Consider the following 24,934-nt stretch of genomic DNA (forward strand, 5'->3'; position numbering starts at 1 on the left):
TCTGGTTCTTTTTATTGCTCAAGGCTAGGGTTTTCCCTGTGGCATTCCACACAGAACATGCTCTGGTGCAGCGCCTACCCCACAGGCTTTGCCATCCAAAGGAGGGCAACAGGGATGGTGAAGGGCCTTGAGGGGAAGCTGTGTGAGGAGCAGCTGAGGTCACTTGGTCTGTTCAGCCTGGAGAAGAGGAGACTGAGGGCAGACTGCATTGCAGTTACACCTTCCTTGTGAGGAGAAGAAAAAGGGACAGGCACTGATCTCTTCTCTGTGGTGACCAGTGACAGGACCTGAGGCAATGGCCTGAAGTTGTGTCAGGGGAGGTTTAAGCTGGATCTTAGAAAAAGGCTCTTCATGCAGAGGGTGGTTGGGCACTGAAACAGGCTCCCCAGGGAAGTGGTCACAGCACTATGCCGGAGAGAGTTCAAGAAGCATTTGAATGATACTCTCAGGCACCTGATGTGACTCCTGGGGATGGTCTTGTGCAGGGCTAAGGGTTGGACTCAATGATCCTTGTGGGTCCTTTCAAATTCAGCATATCCTGTGATTCTGTGACTTCACAGAGCCAGTCTCTCCAATGTGCCCCTGCCCTAAGCACTTGTCCCCCTACAGCAAATAACCTCCATGCAACCAATGCAGCAACATGGCTGATGTTTGATGGGTGCTGTGAGGCTCCTGCTCACCACCTGCTCCATCAGTAGCCACTGTTCAGAATTTGATGTCTCACTCCAAAACACAAACATATATGTGTGTGTATACATATATATATCTACGTACATAGATATGTGTACTTTTAATTTCCTTTATGAGATAGACAAGCTACTACTAGCAGATGTGACCTTTTAGGCTCAGAGGTGGTGTGTGTCGGGCTGAGGAAACTTCACAGCCATGGCCTTAGGTTTAGTCAAGATCCCAGGAGATCACAGCCAAGGACCCTTGCTCTTTCCAGATCCCAAGTTATAACGAATGAAGCCAGATGGCCAAATATTTGAAAGCTGCCTTGCTTCCAGACTTTTTTTTTATGGTATGCTGTCATGATGTGAGGATATGTCAGGGTGTCAGACAGCTTAGGGCCTGCCAAAAAAACAGTGGACAACTGGGTAGAGGGAAGAAAATGTGGCACAGATTGTGTTTATACCTTCTATCATTAAAATAATCTCTTCTTTACCTGGGTGGTTTTACATAATAGAGCAAGTAAAAATGAACATACAATGATCAAAGATTTCCTTTAGCAAAGTCTTTCCAAATCAGTTGATTCCCAAATAGTTGAGTGTGGAATGGTGGTGGTCTGCGAGGTGATGGTGATATTCTGGAGCATAGGGACCTCTCCTCCCTTTACCTCTCAACATAAGAAATAGGGATCCAAGCAGACCTTACAATTAGTAGGATAAAGGGAAGACTGATAACATTTATAGCTGAGTTTAATGTGTTCTATTCTGTATGAAGACAGTTTGCATGACAAATAAACTTTTCCTCCATATTCTACTTTAGATACTTTTTTTGTTAAAGAACAAAGGATTTTTTTTTAATTATTTTACAGCTACCCAATACAGAGACAAAAAGTAGTTTGACATTCAGTAGAAACCATTTGGCTTAGGAAGAAAGGTGAAAGAAGTCCCATCTCCAAATAAAATTATCTCTGTGTAAGCCATCCATGGGGGACATAAAGAAAATTTTTCTTTATGAATATTGGGATGATCATTGCTGTCACTGTCTAGTTTTTCAGGAAGGAGCATATTTATTCTTTTTAAATTCATATGCAGAAATCAGAAACATACCATCTAGGATCAAACTCTGAAAATTTTCCCATAAAGATAGCCACAGTGATGAACTAGGCCAAGTTAATGAGTTTTTGCTTTGCTATTTGAAAATTGTCCAGTACATAGAGGTTTCCAACAAAGCTAGTTACCTAGCCACTATGAATGTACATTGCCAGCTTTGTGCTGGACAGCTGCAGCAAATATCCCCCTCTTGATGGGATGGCAGATATCTTCTTGCTGCATGGTACAAAAACTGCTGTTGGTTTTATTGTTTGATGAAGGCAAAATTTAGCCTTGGGGTAAGGAGATAAAATGACAATAGTGACTGTCTGCCAGCAGGTTATAAAGACATACAGAAAAGATACACTTAGCACATGTTTCCGGCATCCTCTAGGCCTTTTCAGTACTTCAAAGAAAACAGATGCAAATATGACAGCTTTCATATAGGGCTTTGCTTTTGTATTGCAGTTGGATTCTGTGTTTTTATAGTGCATGCACCATATTTGAGTCCTCTCTGTTCCACAATAATAATTTTCGCCTTTATCACCATGCTGCTATCACATAATCTAGGATCTTAACTGAGCTCTTGCAATAGGTTATATTTTATTGACAATCAAAGCCCAAATCTTGGCATTGTGGTAGGAGCTGATCTTAGCCTTGCAGTTTATTGGGCAATATTCAAGTTGTTCATACAGCTCTGTAGATATTCTGAATACTTTACAGACAGATATAGCTTCAGTCTCTGCCCCAAGGAATTTACATTCAAAATGCAAGGTGGCACAGGAGTAGAAGAGAAAGCAGATGATGTCTGGGAGGAAGACTTGGAGCAAATCATCAACCTGTAGAGCAACATTAATGTCAGCATTCTGAATACTGAAGTCACAGGAAAACCTGCTGTTTGTAGATTGTGTTCTTCTTTTCTCATTAAATATTCACTTTCGCAGTGATGTTAATGTGTAACCACTATGAGACCATGTAGGTAGCAGTTGCTAGAGGTCTAAAGTCACAGGTCAGTGTACTAATCACAGTGTGCCGCACCAGCCAAACAGCCGCGGGGTACCGAGCACAAGGCAGCAACATTACCCTGAGCATACTGCTACCACATTGCTTCTACGCAGGAACATTCATTTTAGGACGTGATGCCAAATCTTCCAGTCAACACACAGTATAAAATAGCTTCCTCTTTGTCATTGGACAATTTTAAGGATACAGTCCAGCACAGTAGGGCTGTAATCTTGTTTATTTTTTGCAGACGCTACATGGCTCTCTAAAAGCCTTAGAGATCATCACACCCTTGTTATCATAGCAGGTATGTGCCTTGTAATCTTGCCGTACTAATTGTTGGGAAAATGTGCTTGGTAGTCTACACTGGCAGAATCCCAATTGCCAAGGTAATTAATAGTGTTACAGACTTCAAGGCCATAATGCTCATCAGTTATTAATTAGCAATTCATTTTGCTGAATAAATAATACTTATGATTGATGATGGAACTTGTAATTGGGCACTAGTAGTGGTCCTCAAGGGAACAGCTTCTCTGCCAGTATTAACTATGACAGTAACAGCTCAGAAACCCAAGATAGTTTAAGAAAATCTGCTCTAAACAACTGTGACACAATCAAGGCATTTACATTCAATATTGGAAATGTAGAGCTTAAACATTGGAGACTTGCCTACGGCAAGCAAATGCTACTATTTTGGTCTATTTTACTTGCATTTTGCTTCACTTTAAGCATTGCCTACTTATGAGGAAATGCCCTATATAATTTTATGGCATGCATTACATTGTCTTTATGAGCTCTCATATGCATTCTTCACAAATTCAGAAGATAGTGTAATAAAGGAAATACTTTCCCAAGTACAATAACCAATTTAAAAGAAATTTGCTAAAATTAAATCTCTTTCAGATTAATAGATTGCGGAAAATCACTTTTATTTTATATTAGTTGGCACTACCTTTTGACATAATTAAAATAGAACTTTGCTGTCCACCCCTGTAATAGAAAGAGAAGTTGGTAAATAAAGCAAATAAGCTGTTAGTTTTAACTGGTTAGTCAACAAAGACAAGCATAGGAGGTCAGCTGCTGACCAGATGCTGCCTTCAATTAATATTCCAACCCTAAAAGACATTTATCGTTCAGTTTAGAAGGCAGAGCAGCTGAGTCATAAAAGCAACCACAAAAGATATTTTAAAGCATTTATTATGACTAAATTGCTTGAAATAAATTAGATCTGAAAATAAACATATTTTGGACAGCCTATGTAAACCAAATTTCTTCTCCCTGTAAATTGCTTAGACTAAGTGGGAGTTTGTGTTTGACAAGAGCATAGATTTGCTTCATTACTACGTGTGGGTTATTTTTTTTCTTGGAAAGGGGTTAATAAACTATAAGATATCATTGCTAACTAAATCAGTCCTGCACCCTTTTAAGGGAGGAAGGTGCTACAGAAGAGTAAGTTAAAAAGAAATGCAGAGCCTGTGTTGTAATGCTAACAGGCAATTAACAAACTCATGGGTGTTAATTATCTTCATACTGTATCATGTTCAATTAGCTCAGCCCCTGCAACAAAGGCAACCATGAGCAATTGCTTTGATAGGCGTACAGTACTTCATTTGTAGTTAATCGGTTTAAGCCTTGCAGTTGCTAGGCTACACCAGTCTCCAGAGGTAAAAAGCTGCACAGATGCACTATGTTTAAATGACTACAGAGAACTGTTTAAACTCAAACCATGTATAACTCTTTATTGATTTTTCACAGAAGATCTCAGCTCTGATGATAAGGTTTTGATATATTTTCCTGCTACAGCTGGTTCCTTGGAGTATTGCAGAAAAAATCTGTCAATATGCTTCTATTATGATCTCTTGATCTGTGGCTATAAAAACCTTTAGCTGCAGCCCTTATTATAAAATAATGGAAGAAGCGATATTTGATTTTTTCCCTTTTTTTTTCATCCTCCCACTCTATAATACATGGAGATTTTTTTCCCCAGTGCCTCTAGAACAAAATTAAACTACGTTCCTTCTGTATTTCTGTATTAGAATAATACAGAAGAATTTCTATCACTAATTAATTTGATTGACTCTCAGCAGGAAAGGATCAGCTGTAGCATCATGAACTTTAACAATAACTACCAACTGATGGGCAGTTCACATCAATAAGACCATCACTAGCCTCCCTCACCTGTCACCAGGCAGGGAATGAGCAATAACCGCCCCCTGCAGATGCACTGCTTAGCACTTTCTGCCCGATTAGCAATTTATAATGGTGATCAAGAAACAGTCAGTGGCAAATCAAGACAACTGTCTGGCTGCCTGTTTAATTGGCCTTGTTTGCTTTTTGATAAATGGCTCGTGACTGCTATAGGCCTCTGTATTTTGACTTTTAATAGGCCACTGTGATTAGACTACCAACAGATATTAGGTCAAAGCTGAGGGTAGGTGCAAAAAATGTTAATTAATATCAATAATAGGCAATTATTAGTTAGACAGAAGGACCTACTAGCTGCGTGCTCTAATGACTCAGAGCTAACTTGAAGGGAAACAGTGCCAAATTAGCATAACTGTGTATGCAGGCTGCATAGTGGATCCTAGCAAACATCTGTTATATAATTCAAACAGAATTCTTCCTTTTTGCATGATGATCACAAAATTATCAATTCTTTTTGGTCATTTTTAGACACTAATGATACCATAGGGGTTAATGACCTCGCAATTGGGCTTTGTGTCAGTCCTTCATATCAGGAGCTATCTTGTGAAAGTTAATTTAGGTGTGGTTTTCTAGATCTTTAAGTTAATAAATCATGTATAAAGGTCACTAATATTGTAATTGGAGGAATACATGCTGAGCAATCTTGTTGGTACAAGTGTAGCTCTCACTACAAATAACTTTTCCCCCACTTTGTCTCTTTTAGGAAAACAACCATGCAAACAACAGTGAGCACTGAAATATTTGTGTGTTTGCTATTGCTGATCTGCTGAACAGACATGATGGGATATGATGAGAGAGTCAAAATTCTTACATATGGGGGTGAGACAAAGAAGAAAAGGAGCTCCTTTGACTCTCTACTTGTCCATGATGGTCTTCAGGATACTGGGAATGTCACCTTTGCTGCAAGCACGAAGCAGACAAAGCACACCCTGAGAAAGTGAAAGAACATCACTTACAAGAAGTATTTTAAGTAAAATTTATACAGAAGGGTAATGGCCCTAGATTTTAGGAGATCCTTTATTCTTGCAAGCTTAAAACTCTAAGCGAGCTGAACTCTTGTGATGGTAGAGGTTAGAGGAGACTTGTTCAGAGTGCATTATCTTGTAAGCAGTTTACTGATTTTCTCTTTTCTCTAAAATGGTCAGAAATCCTTTATAGTAGGGGTGGTGATATCCCATGCTATATGATATTGTTCTTCCTGTGCTTCTTTCTCCCTCCTGCCCAATACCTGCGTGTGTGTTTGGATAAAAAGTTAGTGAGAGTCAAGCTCCGATAGAGCTTTGCTGTGGGTATTTCTAAGGCAGCTGCAGTCCCCACTAATATCACTGTGACATCGATGGGAATTCTGGCATGGATGAAGAAGATACATTGATGCAAACAGAGATGAGGCTCATTATGAAGCCCAAAAGAAACCTGTGACTGCAGGCTCAGGGAAACGATGCAGTCTCTGTAGAGGCTTGTCCTGATGGAGGTGGAAAAGCAATCTCTTGTTAAGTGACATATAATTATATATAATTTTATATATATATTTCCTTTATCATTCCATATCTATATCACAGAATATGCTGAGTTGGAAGGGACCTACAAGGATCATCGAGTGCAACCCTTAGCCCTGCATAAGACCATCCCCAGGAGTCACACCATGTGCTTGAGAGTATCATTCAAATGCTTCTTGAACTCTCTCAGGCATAGTGCTGTGACCACTTCCCTGGGGAGCCTGTTCCAGTGCCCAACCACCCTCTGCACGAAGAGCCTTTTTCTAAGATCCAGCTTAAACCTCCCCTGACACAACTTCAGGCCATTGCCTCAGGTCCTGTCACTGGTCACCACAGAGAAGAGATCAGTGCCTGTCCCTTTTTCTTCTCCTCACAAGGAAGTTGTAACTGCAATGCAGTCTGCCCTCAGTCTCCTCTTCTCCAGGCTGAACAGACCAAGTGACCTCAGCCACTCCTCATACAACTTCCCCTCAAGGCCCTTAACCATCTTCATTGCCCTCCTTTGGACACTCTCTAATGGCTTAATATCTTTCTTATATTGTGGTGCTCAAAACTGCACATAATACTCAAGGTGAGACCACCCCAGTGCAGAGCAGAGCGGGACAATCCCCTCCCTCAACTGGCTGGCGATGCTTTCCTGATGCCTCCCAGGACATGGTTGGCCCTCCTGGCTGCCAGGGCACTGCTGACTCATATTCAACTTGCCATCGACCAGGACCCCCAGGTCCCTTTCCATGGCAAAGCATTTCGTTCCCCAGTCTGTATCTATCTGTATCTTCTTTTCCAGATGTAAAATCAACAGGTGTCACCAATCCCTGATTTGTCTAGCCAGTAACATGTCCAGCACCAAGATCAGGTTGATGGACTGTTACTTTGGACACAGTCTGACTCTTGGAACCCCTACCCCAATATATGTTACAATAGTTTGGAGCAGGAAATGATTGTGCATAGTTTTCTTTAGGTATTTCAAAATCATTATATGAATTATATTCTAAAGTTAATGGGAAAGTCAGGCTTTCAGTGTCTGAGAGCTCTCTTCTGGTGACAGGATGAGAGGTATGATGCTTGAGATGTCTTAAAAACAATATTTGGGAAAGAGAACATGCTCCTGGCACATCATCTTTGGGTGTCCGACTGCTGAGAACCTTCAATGCTGACTGACAGAGGAGGGAAAGAAGTGTTTTGTGCTTTACTTGTCAAGGGAAATTTTGCTGAAAGCTGAGCCCTTTTATTCAGAGAGAGGAAAATGCAGGAAGCCTGCAAGATTTGAGAGAAGACTCGTTACTGCTCGTAGGCCTGGACCAACAGCTATGTATTACTCTGTGTGGAATGTGCCTTGGATGAGGGCAGACGCTACATGGAAAAATAATAGAATTGCAATTTGTCTGGCAGCAAAAACTGAGGAGCCTCCTTTCCCCCCCTCACCTGCTCATCTGTCCCTCGAACTCGACTGTGCCTTGTGGAGATCACTCTTTGCTTCCAACAAATGCAGGGATCATAAATGCTTATGTTGCTCATTTTTCTCTTCTGACTGGTCTCTTACACAGTAGCTCCCTTTCTAGGGTGCAGCAGACTTCTCTGGTGTTGCAGTTTGGCAGGCACTGCCATGTGAAGGTGCCTTGGTTCTTCTTGGCAGTCTGAAGCTTGGTAACCACAAGTCTGCAAGAGCTCACCTGGGCTAAAAGGGAATCATAGTAGGTACAAGCACAAATTACCTCTGCTTGTTATGACTGATGTTCAATATTACATTGTTTATCTGCAATAGAAAAGTACACAGAGGCCTTAGAGGAGAACTGTGGGTTAATACTATGGCTAAAATACCTGTCCTGAAGAGTGTAAGTGCTAAATAAACAAGCTGGGAGGAGATGTTTCCACTTCATCTCTGGAAGCAAAGACAGGTTTGTTTACTTTCCTACCTCCTGATCTCCAGGTCATAGCCACAGAACTGTCCTCCTAAATGCATCAAAAACCTCCAACAGTATTTTAAAATAAGCAATGCTTATGGGTGCACATATAACCTGTAATTGTATTGGCTTTCTACTGACATGCATAGAATTTTTTTATGTATGTATTTACAGCAAATTGAGAATGAAAGATGTGACTTCAATTATCTCCTCACTTAAAATTGTCTTCATTTTTGATTTTACATTGAGGAGTAGGAAGAGTGGGAATCATAAGAAAACATATCAGCTGTTTCAGGGAGCAGTGGCCACCTTTCACCGCTTAAGGAAGATATTTTACTGCTTCTCTGTCTACTCAAGTTTCACATATATGAAGAGAGAAGTACTTCGTAATTCTAGCTTTTGTAGCCAAAATATACTTATCAGCTTAAGGAGTCATATGTGTTAGTACTTAAATTTTGAAATTCTGGTTGATGTAAAATGGAACCATCATAGAGGGGCAATGAAAAATTATCATTTTCAGGTTTTAGAAGAGATTGTTTCCGAGGAAGTCTCTCTGTTAAGTTCCATAAATAAAAGTTAAATAAAGTTGTAAAGTCTATTACAGAACATTTACCTGCTTCATATAATTTGTGATTTTTTTTTTCAGTTGTGACTGTCATATAAATATTGCTGTTTAAACACAAAATCATCTGAATTTGGTAAGTTTTGGCTGCCTCAGGCTAGGTTTTTCCATCTTAGTCATAATTTCTTAATATTCTTCTATAAAGACAAAAACTTCCATTATCTACAGCTGAATTTAGATCTGTATTTTTTGCTTTACAGGGATGATTTGAAGTCATCTAACACAGTAAATGATTTTTTAAAATTCTAAACTTCCATTTAGACAGGATATGTCTTGAAAGTAATTTGTTTAATATACAGAATTCTTGAAATCTTAAGGGACTATAACTTCATCTCAGTTGTTTTCTGTTATCTCTCTCTTAAGCGTTCTTGATATCTAGAGGTTCAAACATTAGTCTGGAGGAAAAAACCAAGACTAGCAACCCTCCACTGTACTGTATGTACCCTAATTGACCTTTCTGTATTCTCATTTATTTTGCATAAATTATTTTACTGGCCTCACCAGGGAAAGACTTGTGAAAATGTATGGTTTATAAAACATGGAATCATTACACTGAAAATCACACATGATACAACACGTTTTGGTGCATAAGGACTATTGTTTGAAGAGCTGTGGGAGGTTTTAATTTCAGTAGAATAATCTGGCCCAGCTGTTAGGTATAATTTTTTTGTTTTCCAGTTCTCTCAAATTATGTGAATTGTTTCCATCAACAGGAGTGAGTTTTATGATGCATAGAGAAATCTTTTTCAATATTCAGGTCTGCTAAAAGCTGAAGGACCAGAACCTTGGAATGACCTCTGTTATGAGGCCTTGTTCTTCCAGATCAATTCTGCCTAAACCTCTCCGGAGGTGTTCTGGAAGGAAACATTCTCTTCATCACACATAGCCTCAAGGAGTTACTTTTGAGTGAATGAGGAGTCTAGAATACGTATATTCTATATATTCAGGTTTGGTGGTTTTTTGTTTTGATTTGGTTTTGGTTTGTTTTGGGGTTTTTTAAGGTTTCTGTCCTCACATGATCTTCAGTTGTCTTCTACACCATCCTTGTGAATCCCTCGGTAACGAAGTTATTGACAAGTGTAGGAAATTATTGTCTCCTTTGAAAAAGGAATTTGAGAAGTTTTCTTTGGTGTGAAACAGGAAAAACTTGGAAATTCATGAGTGTGTTTGAAGGAAAAGTACTTACAGTTAGCTCTACTAATTATTCCAGAAATGGATGAGTGTGTTATCTAGGTCAGATTGCCATCTTCCTATCAACACTAAATTATTGGCCATTGATACCTGTGACAGTGAATTTCTCTACTAGGTGGATGCTGTTTGAAATTCTTTGAGCCTAGACTAGAAATTTTACCCTAATTGACTGAATGTAACAGGCTACAATAAGCTCTGAAAGAATAGCTGTTGTCTGAAAGTAATCAATGTTTTCCATATTAAATATATTTTTACTGTATAAAGTAGTTCAACAGGAAAAAATACAGCCTTTTTCTTGAAGATTTTATATTTTTGCATCATGGAGCACAAATGTCTGTAAAGCTCATCCAGTGACAGCAAAGCATAGAAGTTGCTTGTTACACTGGAAATAATAAATATTTGTATTGCACAACTTCCCATATAAAATCTGGTTTGAAAATTCTTTGATTTAGTTTTTATAAAAACACAATCATAGAATCACAGAATCATTAGTGTTAGAAGGAACCTCTGAAGATCACCTAGTCCAACTCATCTCATAGTGAAATATAGCCGTGATAGTTTTTGTTTGTTTATTGTGGGAGACATATAAAAGATTTAATATCCAACAGGTTTAATTCAGGAAACTTGAACTCCTTGTCTTCAAATTTTACTTTGTGCATGGCTTTTAAACATTAAGGTCTCTTCTGGAAAGCTGTAAGCCTTGGAAAGTTGGCTGTACATATGCCAGATTTACAAATAGGAATGTAGAGAGGTTGCCTAGTTTTGTTTGAGCAACATCAGAAAAGTCCTTTATTTTTCCAAAACAATATACCATGTGTTTTTCATGGTCTCTTCAATGAGATCTTACCTATTAAATACATAAAGTGTGAAAGCGTATTTATGTGTGTGTATTTTTAACACTTTTATTAAAATACATGTCAAGTCAGTTATTTATGGATTTCATTTTTAAAGGATGTGACTTTCCAAGAGATCCATTTTGTTGTCTTTTTATTTTAAATCAATAGAGAACACTTTCTCACAGGCTGTCATTTCAGAGCGCTGAGTTGGGATTTGGTAAAAGATGTCTCTATCTCCCCTGTTTTGCTCAGTCTGTTCACTGGCAGCCTGTTACCTCATCTACTTGGTAAGATAATGGTATGGGTCTAGGTCACTATTGCTTTGGGCAAGACAATTTATTGTAAAAAATCCTCTAGAGATTTGTAGTGTCATCTTTTTTATTAAAAAATAGGTTCTAGAATCCTAGAACAACAGAATCCATGAAAAATAGTTCTGACTTCCTAGACCCACAGCAACCAATTCTGCTAGTATTTTGCCTCATGTTTGTCAGGTTTGGTATGGCAAACTTTTTAGGGCAGACATTCTGCTACTCTTTTTGTGCTGTGCTAATGAAAATGTATCTCTCCTTCTGTACTTGCCTGATTCCTAAACATTACTAGAGATTTGTGAATGTAAGTGGCATGATTTGGGTATAGACTCTCGGTATGTTAGCAATACAGCATTGAAATTTAAATTTGAACTCAGCTACAGCGTCAGAAGATGAAATCAGGGCATAGATCTCGTTGTTCATATTAGAGATGGGTTGAATTAAAGCCCTCTACATTCAGAAGAAACAAAGACAGATCTCTGCCTTATCAATTTTTTTCATTTTGAGGTTATATGGAGACTTAATCTTGGAATTAAGTTAAAATATCAATCAAGGCATAGTGGGTTTCAGCAAAATTGTCTTCATCTCAAATAGCATTGGAAAACCCTCTAATTTACAATTTCAAATACATTGTCCTCCTATGTTTTAGGTGATATGTACCTTTTGCTACAGATAAATTATCAAATAAAAAGGTGTCAGAGGAGAATGTTCTCTTTATATTAAGCAATGGTCTCAGATATTGTACTGGAATTTATGGTTATATGCTGTGAAAAAAGTACAGACCTTTAGGTGCTATTAACATGAAAATACAGTCCAGAAATATTAAAGAAATAAATACACATATATCTAGGAAAAAGAAAATAAATGACCCAGGAAGCATCTGGAGCCAAGTAGCCCACCATAACTTTTTTTCTTCCTAAACAATGTGTTACTTTTGTATGATGATTGTATCATCTTTATGTATTTTATCATTACTAATGAAAAAAACCCCCTGTAGGAACAAAATCAGAATTCATAATACTTGGGGATTTGTTTTTGACTGGATTAACACAAAAACAATGGCCTTTAGGGGGACCTTAGGGGGACTGATGGGATTGCATGGTTGTCCTCAGACTGAGCCGTGTGCTGTGAACTCAGATGCACAGGATGCATTTGGGAGGAAAGTAAAAATTCCGCTCTCATCTAAGCCTAAATCCTGTAAGACTCATTCAAAACAAAATCCTTCAAGTGTATCTATTTAATCTGTGAGACCAGATACAAGATTAATTTGAATGTACTGCTAATCTACAGATCTCAAGACACTGGAGCTTCTCATAAGGGCTGCCTGAGATGCTGCCTGACATGGTGATGCTCACACAGCTCATTGAAGAGACTTGAGCATCTGTGCTTTGCATATCAGCCTTGCCCAGAGGCTCAAAACTGCTTTAATTTTTTAACCCCAGAGTGCACAGCATGAGTTCCTGGACATACTTTCAACATACTTCAACTTTAACTTTGGACTGTCTGTGAGCAGATAGAACAGGAAAGCTATCCTAGTGACCTGGCATAGCTACTCTCTTATATTAGGTAGAAATTAAAATTTTTGCTGTGAGAAGAAAAGATCTGTCATTCAACTTCTTGAGAATTTTCATCTTGTCAAAGAAAACCACCAACTTCCTTAAGTAAATTTATAGCTGGTTAGGGAGTAAGACTTGCAGGGAAGCAGAACAACCTCTCCCTAAATGTGCAGTTAGATGGGGCCAAGCTTAGAAGAATGGATGCGTATCTGGATTGCCTGATACCAATCATATTCACTTAGAAACTGACAAACCACTAAGGGAATTAAATTATATTACTTTCTGGTTTTCTGGGAGAAAAATATTCTGCTCTTGGCCAGCCCAAAATAGTCTTCTTCTCCTACCATTTTTGTATCATACGTTTATGTTTTTACATTCTTGTCAAAATTCAACCACATTTTTGAAAGAGAATGCTTACTCAATGTTTTTAACAAAGTCTTCTTCTGGGTGAAGTCCAGATGAAGGACACAAGCAAATGCAGCATCTTCACCCAGCAGCTGGGTGAAGACTGCATATCTGCAAGCCAAATTAAATGAAATGACTAACTCCAATTCTATCACTTTATGGGGAAAAAACCCACCAAAAAACAATGGCACTTTGCTTTGGTATTACCCTTTAGTATTTTACTTAAAAAATCTGTGTACAAAATAAATCAAGTAATTTCTCCCCGAACATAGAGGACCCCAGACCAAGTGCTGAAGGGTAGCAGGGGCACCTTGTAGCCCAGTCACTGTGCTGCTGATCTCCAGGTCCTGCATGTCACAGGAACAAATCTATTTGACTTTGCTCATAGGCAAGTCATCTTTTGAGATTGCCTTGGGTGAAAGGCTTGTCACTAAGGACAAGTGCCTCCCAAATGTTATATGGACCTGATGGTCTGTTTATCTATTTTTATATATGTTATTTTCCTTGCACTTGATTAGGCATCTTTGGATTCCCAGACTTTCAGATTGGAATGAGACTGTGACTTAGGGTTTACTACCTTAGTTGGTACCTTACAACCCTTTTCCACTGTATGTTATCTCTCTGCTAAATAAAAATGAAGATAAACTTTATGTTAAGTATATCATAAAACCTGCTGGTACATCCATAATTTGTGCATCCAACCACAGATTGTGTTATAAATAACTGTTCTTCACTAGACTCTATTTTCAGCTGTATCTTTCCTCAGGAATTGTTCACCACATTAAAAATTACCACATGGTTAACTAATGTTCTGTTTAGCATTTTTGCAAAGAATAATTGACATAGATGCACAATCGATGCTGTCTATACGAACTTAAATTTAGCTGTTTCAGCTCTCATTAATGCAAAAAATTGCATGAAATGCTATATTCTGATGGCAAAAAGTTTAATAAATGAAGCACAGTTCTGCTTTTCTGTCTTTAATGTTATGCAAAATAAGTGAGGATTTGTTCTTTGGGGTACTGAGGTGTCTTTTGAAGGGGGAGGTTTTGTTAAAGAAAGCTTTGGATGGGCCAAATACATGACTAAACTTTCAATGAACCTCCCCGGATTTAATTTCATTTAATACCACTTAGTTGTCAAATTTGAATTCTATTCCTTGGTTTTAATGGTTAGTATATTTTAAAACTAGAGAAGCTTAATTGTGACATATGAAAGTCCTTATTTAGGGTAGATTTTTAATTTGATTGCTGTCTGCCCTGCTGTGTAAATAGTCTCTTGGGTATGGATTTTTAAGAGTGTGTTCTCCTTTACATTTCACTGTGTGACAATTCCTCTTTACCCATCCTGTCCATCCTCTGAGCAAGCCAAGAGCAGACAATAGATACATACTAATGGAGCTGTGTACTTGCCATCTGTAAGAGCAGCTGCTCTCCTGCATCTGTACAATATGTTGGAACTGAGAGCTTCACTAATCTGCATAATAAGGAGAAGGCTTATCCCACTCTAGCTAATAATCGCAAGCAATCGATGCACTTCATTCCCCCACTGTAGAACACAACCAAGTTTCAATATGTTTACATATTCTGCAGATATACAGAGGTCAAGCAAAAGAATGGGCTGCTCATTCTGCCTCAAGCAATAAAAAAAATTCCACTCTCTGTAACTTGTGAAACTGATACCAACAAACCCCATTATTGTTTTCTTATTTTGCTATTCAAATAAAAAATTAAAAACCCTAAAAGCCGAATAAAAATATCAGGATATCCAAACAAGCATAGCTTTTGAACTGTCTGTAGTAATGAGTATTTTGGGTTTGTATTATGACCCCTTCCTCTAACCCTGACCCCTAAGAAAACATTATCATATGATTTCCTCATCCTATATCCTACTGAATATAATCCATATAGAGGAGTGATACTAATCTTTGCTACTAATACATGACATACAAACACTGGGGGAGGATTGTACAAATTCCCTTCTCCTAACTGTTGTGCACATAAAGGATGAATTTGAAATTCACAGCCATTTCAGAATGGAAATTTGGTTCATGGCTCCCATACAGGCAGAAACGGCTGTAAATGCTGTATTACACTGAGGAGCAAAAGAATGAGAAAGAAAATAGGCCGAGAGCAAGTGATAAGCAGTATTTATTTTTTTTTCGTTTATGACACCGGGGAGAGATATATCAACTCTACCACCACCCTGCAGGCAGCAAGACTGAAAGCAGAAGAATGATAAGCAAGATTTTACGAAGAAAATAAAAAACTAAAATTTGAAAATAAGTGAATACCTAAAGTCCTGTTAGAAAAACATCAAAAATAAAAACTATTCTTGGACTTCTTGGGAGTTGCTTGCAACTATATTTTTCTAATATTGATAATTTACTCTAGACAAAATGAAAGAGGCAATTCTGAAAGAAAACTGAGCACAATAGCATTTACAGTGTTGAAGGAACATGCGGTCAGTCTGCAGCTAGTTTTCCTGGCAGCAGCAGGAGCTGTAGGTAGCAGCCCATGGAAGATGGACAAACAGGTCTTCCTTCCTTCCCTCCCTGCCAGAGGAGGATCTCACAGTGACTCCCTGAAACCTTCACAGTTATTCCAAAGTATTGGAACCAGGAAAACAACTGACTCAAGAACACTGCATATATTAATCTATGAATTCATTATGGCTAGTAAAGCTTATAGGCCACAAGGTATGAGCTGTGGCATATAAAAGATTTTTAAAAACATAATGACAGTATCTCTAAGCAGGGTGGCATCTGGCAAATGTCTTGAAAAATGTGTATGCATATGTGCTCTACAAACCTACTTACACCCAAGTAACTTTTCAGCTCCCACAGGTTTGAATTTTTATGATACAGCACAGGCATAGCTATGTTTAGAAGCTGCAATCAGTTTATTTTAGCCCCAACAAGCCATGTTTTTGGTGGGTAAAGGCCATGTGCCCGCAGAACTAGAGAGGTTGTGCATCAGAGCACACCTTGAGCAGCTTTACTTCATGGTTGGTCTTACCTCTGCCAGCACAGGGAAGTCCTTGTGGCAGCACTTGCTGTTTCAGTTCAGCAATATACAAAAAGCTGCTTCAAAGCAGAAAATGCTGGGAGCTGGCAGAGATTGTTTTACTTCTCACGATATCAGTGTGGTTTCTTCCCTTACACTGGAAGGGAATCAGATAATTATCTCTGAATTTTACTTTTCAGACTAAAAGAGGCTTGACTTGAAACCATAAACAAAATATGCTCAAAGTTTTTATGTTAAAATCAATCTATTATTATTTTTAGTTGTCCCGAAAGTCAGGGTTTAAACACGAATATTGGACAATACTGTCTTGATGATTCTGGAGACCATACTTGTGAGAAACTGTATGTTTGTGAGTGTGCAGGTAGTAGATACACAGGAAAAAGGGGAAGTAAAGCCCAATCACTTGTGATAAAAAAGGGATTTTTTTGAAGAGTATTAATTTATATTCTGGCTTTGGTTCTGGAAGCCAGGTAAGCAGTCTTGGTGTTACCCATCTGTATCTGAAGGCGTGCACTGGCTGTCAAAACAGAATTTAGGGGAACATATTAAATTATGTGATTTCTCCCCCCTCCCCCTGAAATCTGGGGTTTTGTGATGTCCTGGACACATAGGAGGTACTTGTGTTTGTCTGTCATATTACTATTCAATATTGCCATTCACGCTGCAGAGGAGCACTAAGGTTGATCCTTTTACGTGTCATGCTCTTTTGATACACTGAGCTCTACAAAATGAGAGGAAGTCTGGGAGAAACTCTGACCTGGTGGATTTGGAGGCAGTGTCACTTACATGGATCTGCCTTTTCACCAGTCAGACAGGGTCTCTGCTCATGTCGTGCTTAAAACGGAAACAGTAGCTCTAATGGGGCAAAATCAACAAAACCCAGTGACATCCCCAGATGTCCACCCTCCATTCAGTGACTGACAAATGTGCAGCAGATGGTACAAGTGCTCCCGGATGTATTTACAGATCAATGTAAAAGTACATAAATAAATAACCAGCAGCAAATGCAAGCCACCTACCCTGGTGCCTTGGTGGCACTAATGAGACCGACCTGACTAGAAACATGGAGGAAGAAAAAATTTGCTTGAAGTTACTTGTCCTAATGCATGGAAGTGTAATGGCAGATCTTGCAAGCTCAAGCCCCTTTCATTCCTATGGAGAATTTCAGAGGCAGTTAAGTGCATTAGTTAGTATTTGTACGTATGAGTAATAAACATATTACTTGTGAGATGGTTCACATACATGAAACTCTTCAGCTAAGGCTGTTAGAAACATTATTCCCTGGAAAATTTGGGTTAAATTTTTTTTCCCAGTGAAGTCAGTGACAACCTACTCAGCCAAAAATAAAAAAGTACGTGAGAATGTTTTGAAGTCCCACAGCTACCAGGTAACTACCAGGAGCATTTTAGAAATAATCTTCCCCCATAATAAATCCTAAATTCAGACTTTTTTTTTCAATTTAGAAATATTTCCATAAAGTAAAACTGGAACATTGTAACTTTCCCAGTTCCTCTGAATTCGAATCTGTTCCTATGATTCCTCAGTGCAGGGTGAGATTACCTGACTACTAAATTCAGTGATGTAGATTTTAGTATGGATGTATTAATATATTTAGCCTGCTACTATAGCACTGAGCTGAATATTTGTTTGGCCTGTGAACCTTCCACAGCTACTTTCAGACTTCACCAAGGAGGTTTCCAGAGTTGGAGGAACCATTACTCCATGTAGGAGTTTGATTCATTATCCTCAGCACCATTTGTCTGATTTAAAATTGTGTGCCTTTAAGTTCAAACTCTTGTCTAGTTTTTAATAACACCAACACAGTAAGTGCTATATAGTTACAAAAATATTGCTTTTCAACATGTTTTGAAGTAATGGATGGTCTTAAGAACATAGACATGCAGAAATGAACATCTCTCAAGGCAAATTGTATCAGGGGAGTTTTTTACTCAACTTCAATGGGTCCAGGATTATCATCTTCTGCTCACAGGCTTTAGGAGATTAGGCCTTAGTTGGATAGTTATGATTCTTCCTCTGATGAATATACTGATTGGAAAACTCACTTCTGTGGGTTTGTTTGCACATTTTATATTTTGTATTGCACAGAATAAAGATTTAGACACAGACTTCAGACCTGAAAACTAAACAGAATTCAAGTGACGAAGTCAGATGGTGCTAAACCTGGGAGTCTGACAGGGGCACAACAATATTCGAAGCAAAAAAGACAGGGCAGTGACTGAACATGAATTCCAACGTAGGATCAGTGACTGGAAACCTCAAATGCTTTCTTTCTTCCTTGGATGGACATTTTTGTCCTTAATCTCTCTCTGAAACAATTAGCATCAACAACTGAACAATGTTTACTAAATGAAGCCTTCTATTCCTGCAGTCCTTCGGTTTCAAAGTTTAAATGCAGTGCACCCTTTACCACAGACTATTTCAATTTACCTTCCTGCTAACTCAAATCTGTAGTGTACTCTTGCATGTATGCTCAGGTGGTGGAGGTTTTCTTGTGTTGGCAGTTTTTATCTCTTGCATGTGTTTTAACTGGGAAAATGAATACGTACTGCAATATTGGAGAAATGGCACTGCTTTTGGAAGAGAGAAGTCCTAATTTTTAACTTTGATTTTGCTACTATTTCTCTGTAGGCATAGTTGCAACTGCATCTGAGGGCATAATTGTAACTCGAGAAATTATACCTGAAGTACTTAGCTAAGGTAGCAACTTCTACCCAAAGTCCTGGATGGAATTTGCAGCTTCTGCGGTGTAGCCCTCCGTTCCTGGGAGCAACCCTTACTGGTGCAAGCAACAGCCATATGTTTAACTTCATCATAGCTATAGCCTGTGTGATCCTGGGTAATCAAATTGATGCTCTGTTTCAATTTCTCCATTTGCCAAATAGAAATATTGACACTTTCATCACAGAATTAGAATGGAGTTAAATATTCAAGTGATACAGTGCTCTGAACTGAGAAAGTGCCCAGCCATGCCAAATATTGTTATTAGTAGAAGTCTGCGTTTTTTAAATAACCACAGTTCTTACAAAGATTAATTTAATATCCTGGAAATGATATATTTTTATAAGGCCACAAAAGGGCTCCTATAATAATGTGGATAGTATTAGAACCCCTCTACCTGTTTGGTATGAATTATTTTCAAAAAGACTAATTAGTTTGAGCCATATGTCATCTCTATATATCCAGCTATCTGGATATAATTTTAATTCCATATTTCCTGTTTTATTTTTCTTTTGCCTTCCAATGAAAATCAGAAGCTATCAACAATTTCTTTTATGAAATTGATGTTATATTTCCTATAGAGTACATGTTAAATTTGAAAAAGTTTCGCTGTGAAACATGATGAAGATGTTCCTGACTGAACATCCAGGTCATGTGTAGAACAATGAACAGAACTGAATGGGGAAGAAAAGTTGAGTTCTAGGAGAAAGAGTGATGTGCCCACAGGACACAGCCAGGGTGAGTTATTTTGCCCTGAGCTCCGGCAACTCAATCTAAACCACAACAGATAGTTCAAAGCCAGCTCAACCATCTTTACACAGTAATGGAATAAATTTGTCACCCATTACTGATCCTGTGTTGAAAAAATAGCTTCAGATGTATTTCAGATGTCCTGACATCTTTTGTACAAAAGCTTGCTTACTTGGGCAGGCTGTGTTCTTCTGTGTAAAAGAAAACAGGATTTGGTTTTCAATATAGTTCTTAAAATGTGCGAAAGCAAACAAATACAATTGCATATCCCAATAAGTCTGCCATTGCCAATATTAAATACCTAGTGGAAAGGAAGCTCATGTTTTTCAATACAGTTTGAAAGCACCAGCTTTCAAAAGATAGATGCTGCTGTGCACTTTTAAAGTTATTTATCTTTTCCTTAGCTCTGTGTTATAAGGATTTGTTCTGTTTGAAAAACATGCATCAAGGGAGTATATTTTCAGTTCTATGATATGCAGTGTGCTTACCTGCAGGGATATGGGCAAATGGTTGCAGTGGTGCTAGAGGAGGTTTGCACTCACAAGACCAGCAAAAATTCGTGGTTTAAAAAATGTTAACACTGCTACTAGCAGCAATAAAAATTAGACCTTCTTGCTCTTAACTTGGATCAAGGAAAAAAATACAGAAGGTGAGAAATACTCAAAGATATTGAATAATTGGTAGAGTCAAATTAGATTTTAAATGTATTGGGTCTTCTGCCTATAAATGCAATGGACCATTTTTTAATCTTATTTGCATTATTACCATGCCAGCTGAAATAAATGATGTTCCCCTTTTTAGTCTATGACATTGTAGTGATGCCATTTCACACATCTAATGGGAGCACATTTTGCTTGAATAAGCCTATTAAAAAAATTCCTTGTTTTTGTTGTACCAATGTATGCTGCGTGTGACAGCACAGCAGGTGGCTGTATCGAGGTGAACTCTAATTAATTCAAATCAAAAACTGAGAGACCCAGATAACAAGCTCTACAATTAGCAAATTACATCAAGTGCATGCAACTATCTATCAGGAAGTAGCTGCCTGGACATCAGTGGTAAATCCAGCCAGTTCGTGACCATAGCAAGCACTTCTCCAAGCTGTAAACCAAAGGGAGCTGCCTTCCTGTTCCTACAATCTCTGTCCAGCCAGACTCTGTGAGCCTTTCTGTCACAGAGGGGTGAGCTGCAACTGGGATGAATAGCCTGGGCTTTGTCCTGGGTTACGCTGAAGCAGTGGTCCATGGAGTTGTTGTGACCACCCATTTTATTAGGAAATAAAACAGCAAATAGCGGTAAGAAATAAAATGGGTGGTCTTCCTACCTCCTTGTCATTAGAGTGTCCTGAGCTGTACAACGTACTTATGAGTCTTGCAGACTTACACTTCCTTTTAAAAGCTCTGCTGTGAATATTTCACTGTGCTTTTCAAAGTACCTATAAAACATAGGAAGGGCTTAGGGGGAAAAGATTTGCTCCCTCTGTAAATCAAAAGTGAGCAGACAAAGGTCAAAATACCAAAAGCCACAAGAACATTAACACTTAGGATATAAAGATTTCCCAAGAAACTAATGCGTGCTCTTTCCCCAGATAAAGCAGACACCTTATCTTTGGGAGTTTACAAAATGGAGCCAAGCTATACAAGTAACCACTTAACTAAACCAAGGCCTGGATCTTTTAGCAGTCTGCAGTCATTAAAGCTCTCGGAAAGTCTCTCAGGAGCCAATATGCTTGCTTAAGTATATGCTGTAAAAGGTCCCTGAGATTTACAAGGAACTGCTCCATGCTAAGCTAGGCACCATCTGATAAACAAGCAATTTTAGCTTCAGGCTAAACGATGCTCTTTGAGGCTTTGATTTACAACACTGCAGATGATATATTTGTGGTTCTCGGAGAGGTTCTGCTGTGAACCTGCTGTGATTACTCATCCATGAACTAAGTTAGGGCTCAGATCTTCAACTAGGAGGTCAGAAAATTGTCAGTGGAGCAAGAAATGTTTGATAAAGTTTATTTAGATGCTAACCACATTAAAAAAATTAAATTAAGGAAACAGGGGTGAACAATTCTTAAGCTTTCTAGGGACCAAGCCTGGGGGGTTTTTGGGTTTCGGTTTCTTTTTTTTTTTTTGTTGATAGCCTAATCTTAAGTGTTTTTTGAGTGAAAAAGATATGAAAGTAAGCCCCAAATTGACTTTCTGGACTAATTTTACTTCCATTAGGCTATCTGTTGAAAAGAGGAGGCACTTAACATCTTAAAATAGAAAATACTACCTTAGATTTTATGAAATTTCCTGTTATACTTCTCTCTAATATCTAAAAAACAATTTGGAAAGAAACAACACAAGAGAAGTCATATAAACTTCAGAAATTTAGATTGAAAACCCAGACAACCTTAGGGGAAAGAGTAGGAAGGAAAGGATGCAGAACCTAACATTTCAGGAATACGTGGCTTTCATAATTTTTTCACTTATCCCAGACGTGTGGGCCCAATCCTGCACACTGCTGGGTGCCTCCTGAAAAGTAGTGAGTAGTCTCAACTGATATTAAAAGCGGGGATTTTTTAGACATTGGTTTAACTTTGCTGTCAGGAGTACACAATTAATGGATTTTAAAAAATGTGATTTTAGCCTTGCCACTACATATATTTGGATTTTTTTTTCCCTCCAGGTGAGAACACAGATCAAACATTACTAGGAACAGAGTAAACACAAAATTTTAGTTCAGAAAAAAAATAGTCTTTATTTATTGCTTTTAAATAGAATTTACTTGTTTTTAAATTCTTTTCTGTAGCAGTAACTGTTGATCTTACCTAAATAATATGTCATTGGAAAAGCCTGGAAAATGTTTTTTTCTTATCACAAAAGCTGTAGATGAACTCTGAAAGTATATCTAATTTTTTGCTCATTTTCCTGGTTATTTTCTAGTGTAAACCTTAGACTTTTGAAAACTGTGGATCTGAAGATTTTCAGAGGTGCTTTGCTTTTAAAATCTGATTTGTAAAAAAAAATTTAAACACACAATTTTGTTTCACTTTTAAACCTATCCATTCTTGACTCCTTTAAATACTTGGTCCATGAAGCCCTCTGCCTTGGAAGTGCAACATGCCCTGAATTCATTCCACTTTGGCTTCTCGCAAAGATTAACTGAATTTATATTGAATTTTATAAATCATTATGATTTCATAATGCAAAGAAGGCTTTTATCACGTGAACATATGACTGAAAGCAAACAAAATGTTGTTTCAGAAAGCCTCTGGGACTCAGCAATTGCAGAAGGGGATGTTGCCAGCTGTACTGGGGGGAAATATATAACAAGATGTTTTCATTTTTAACAAATACTGCGCGAAGTGTGCATGTGCCAGACAAGATACTCAGGTAATATAAGTTTGTGCTGTATTATATGACACCAATTAAATTCAGAGAAGTGGCACTTATTTAAATACAAGCAAAAGATTATAGACCGTGTCCAGAAATTGTTTAAAATTGCAATTGCAGTCACATAAATAGCAATAACTGGAGTTAAGGCTTCAAATCTGCTATCCTTACTTTTTTTTTTTTTTAATTATAAACTACTATCTTTGCTCATTTTCTGCAATTCAGTTTTTTTTTAGATCCAAATTTACAGTATAATATTTTAGCTGGAATCTCTTAGTACAGTCTGTGAACTGACCAATGAACTGAAGAACTAGTGTGTTTGGGGCTTTTTTTGAATGCCGGCTGGTGGATGCCACCCCTTAAGTAAAAGGCAATACCTTGACTTTTCTTCTGCTCACATTCTAGATACAACTAATTAAGTCCTGCATTTTCTGCGGATATTGCATCTGACATAATCAAAATTGTATAGTGAGCCTGAAAATGCAAATATTTTACAGGGAGGATTCTCCCTAATAAAGCTTGAACAACTTCAAGAAAATGACTTTTAATTTCAATTTTTGTTTCAACAACTCAGGCACTGGGCATTGGCTGCCTTCCAGAGGGTGTGCTTGTGCCATTCCTACTGTCATGAATGGGACTTGGCCATTTGCAGATGAATGGTGTGTATATATAACTACTAGATATATGAGAAATACAATATCAAGGTTCAATTAGCAACGTAAAAGGTCACTCGAAAGGTGCTTAACTTTTTAAGCAGTGCATAAGAGAAGTACAGGGGTTATTTTCTTGGGTTCAAGAGTTTACATAAAATTAAATATGATATCTTTAATGGCAGAAATGCTAGTAGAAAAATAAACAACATATAAATCATGGCTTTTAATATCACAGTTTTTTGTCTATTCCTTTATTAAGAAAGATTCCATGGAAAGTTGTTTTCCAAGAGTATAGTAATTTCCACAGAAGTTTCTACATTAAAAGGTAAAACGAGTAAAAGCTTGTAAAGACATGCTGTCAACACAGAGCTGACCAAGTACAAGCAGAGTTGGAGGTAGGCTTTGTTAACAACCTTGCTGCTCAGCTCAGATTTAAAGCCAGGTGATTCCCAGTCCCTCAGGTCAGGGAACCAGTGATGCCAGCAGGGAGGAGCCAAATTGGGCTGATAGCAACCACACTGGAGTGGATGTAGGTGAGAGTAGGTCTCAAGCTGTCCTGTGCAGATAAGAGGAGCTCATAATACTTCATTCAAGCAATGAAAAGAGGCAGAAGTCCTCTGCTTCTTGCCTGCCCCTCTCCTACCATGAGCTCACAGCCGGTGGGTGGGTGGACAGCACCTTGGGTTCTGCTGTCCAGTGATCGATCACAGAGTAGGCCCTCTGCCCTCTCTTCAGACACCTGCCCTCTCCACTGGCTGCATGGAGAGAGCATCAGCAGAAACATTTAATTCCCCTTTTGTGCTGGACCCATAAACCCATCATGGCTTCCGCCAGGCTGTTTATATTGTTTTTTTCATGACTAAGAGCCTCTCCACCCAATTGCAGAATATTGGAGTGGCAAACCAAGGGTGGGCAGTTTTCCCTCTGCTCTGCAATGGGGGCTTTCTGACCCATGGAACTTGGTCTTTGAGATCGTCTGGCCTCATTTCAGCTGTCAAGGTCAGATGAATGTGGAATCTGAATCTTCATGAATATCATTATGTCCCAGAATTTCCCCAAATTCTGCATGCTGGGACCTTTTCAGATCCTTTGCAAGGCTACTCATCTTGAAAA

General features: G+C 38.4%; 1 long non-coding RNA gene across 1 annotated transcript; it reads left to right on the forward strand.

Annotated features, from left to right (window-relative positions):
- Positions 1–622: 622 nt before the first annotated feature.
- On the forward strand, positions 623–6,319 carry LOC113944432. The gene is made up of 4 exons (XR_003526678.1): positions 623–694; positions 1,538–1,640; positions 3,010–3,066; positions 5,668–6,319. It is a non-coding gene; the product is annotated as an uncharacterized LOC113944432 (long non-coding RNA).
- Positions 6,320–24,934: the final 18,615 nt, after the last annotated feature.

This window comes from Corapipo altera, unplaced genomic scaffold (genome assembly GCF_003945725.1).
Source record: "Corapipo altera isolate COAL_440 unplaced genomic scaffold, ASM394572v1 45, whole genome shotgun sequence".
Taxonomy (NCBI): Eukaryota; Metazoa; Chordata; class Aves; order Passeriformes; family Pipridae; genus Corapipo; species Corapipo altera.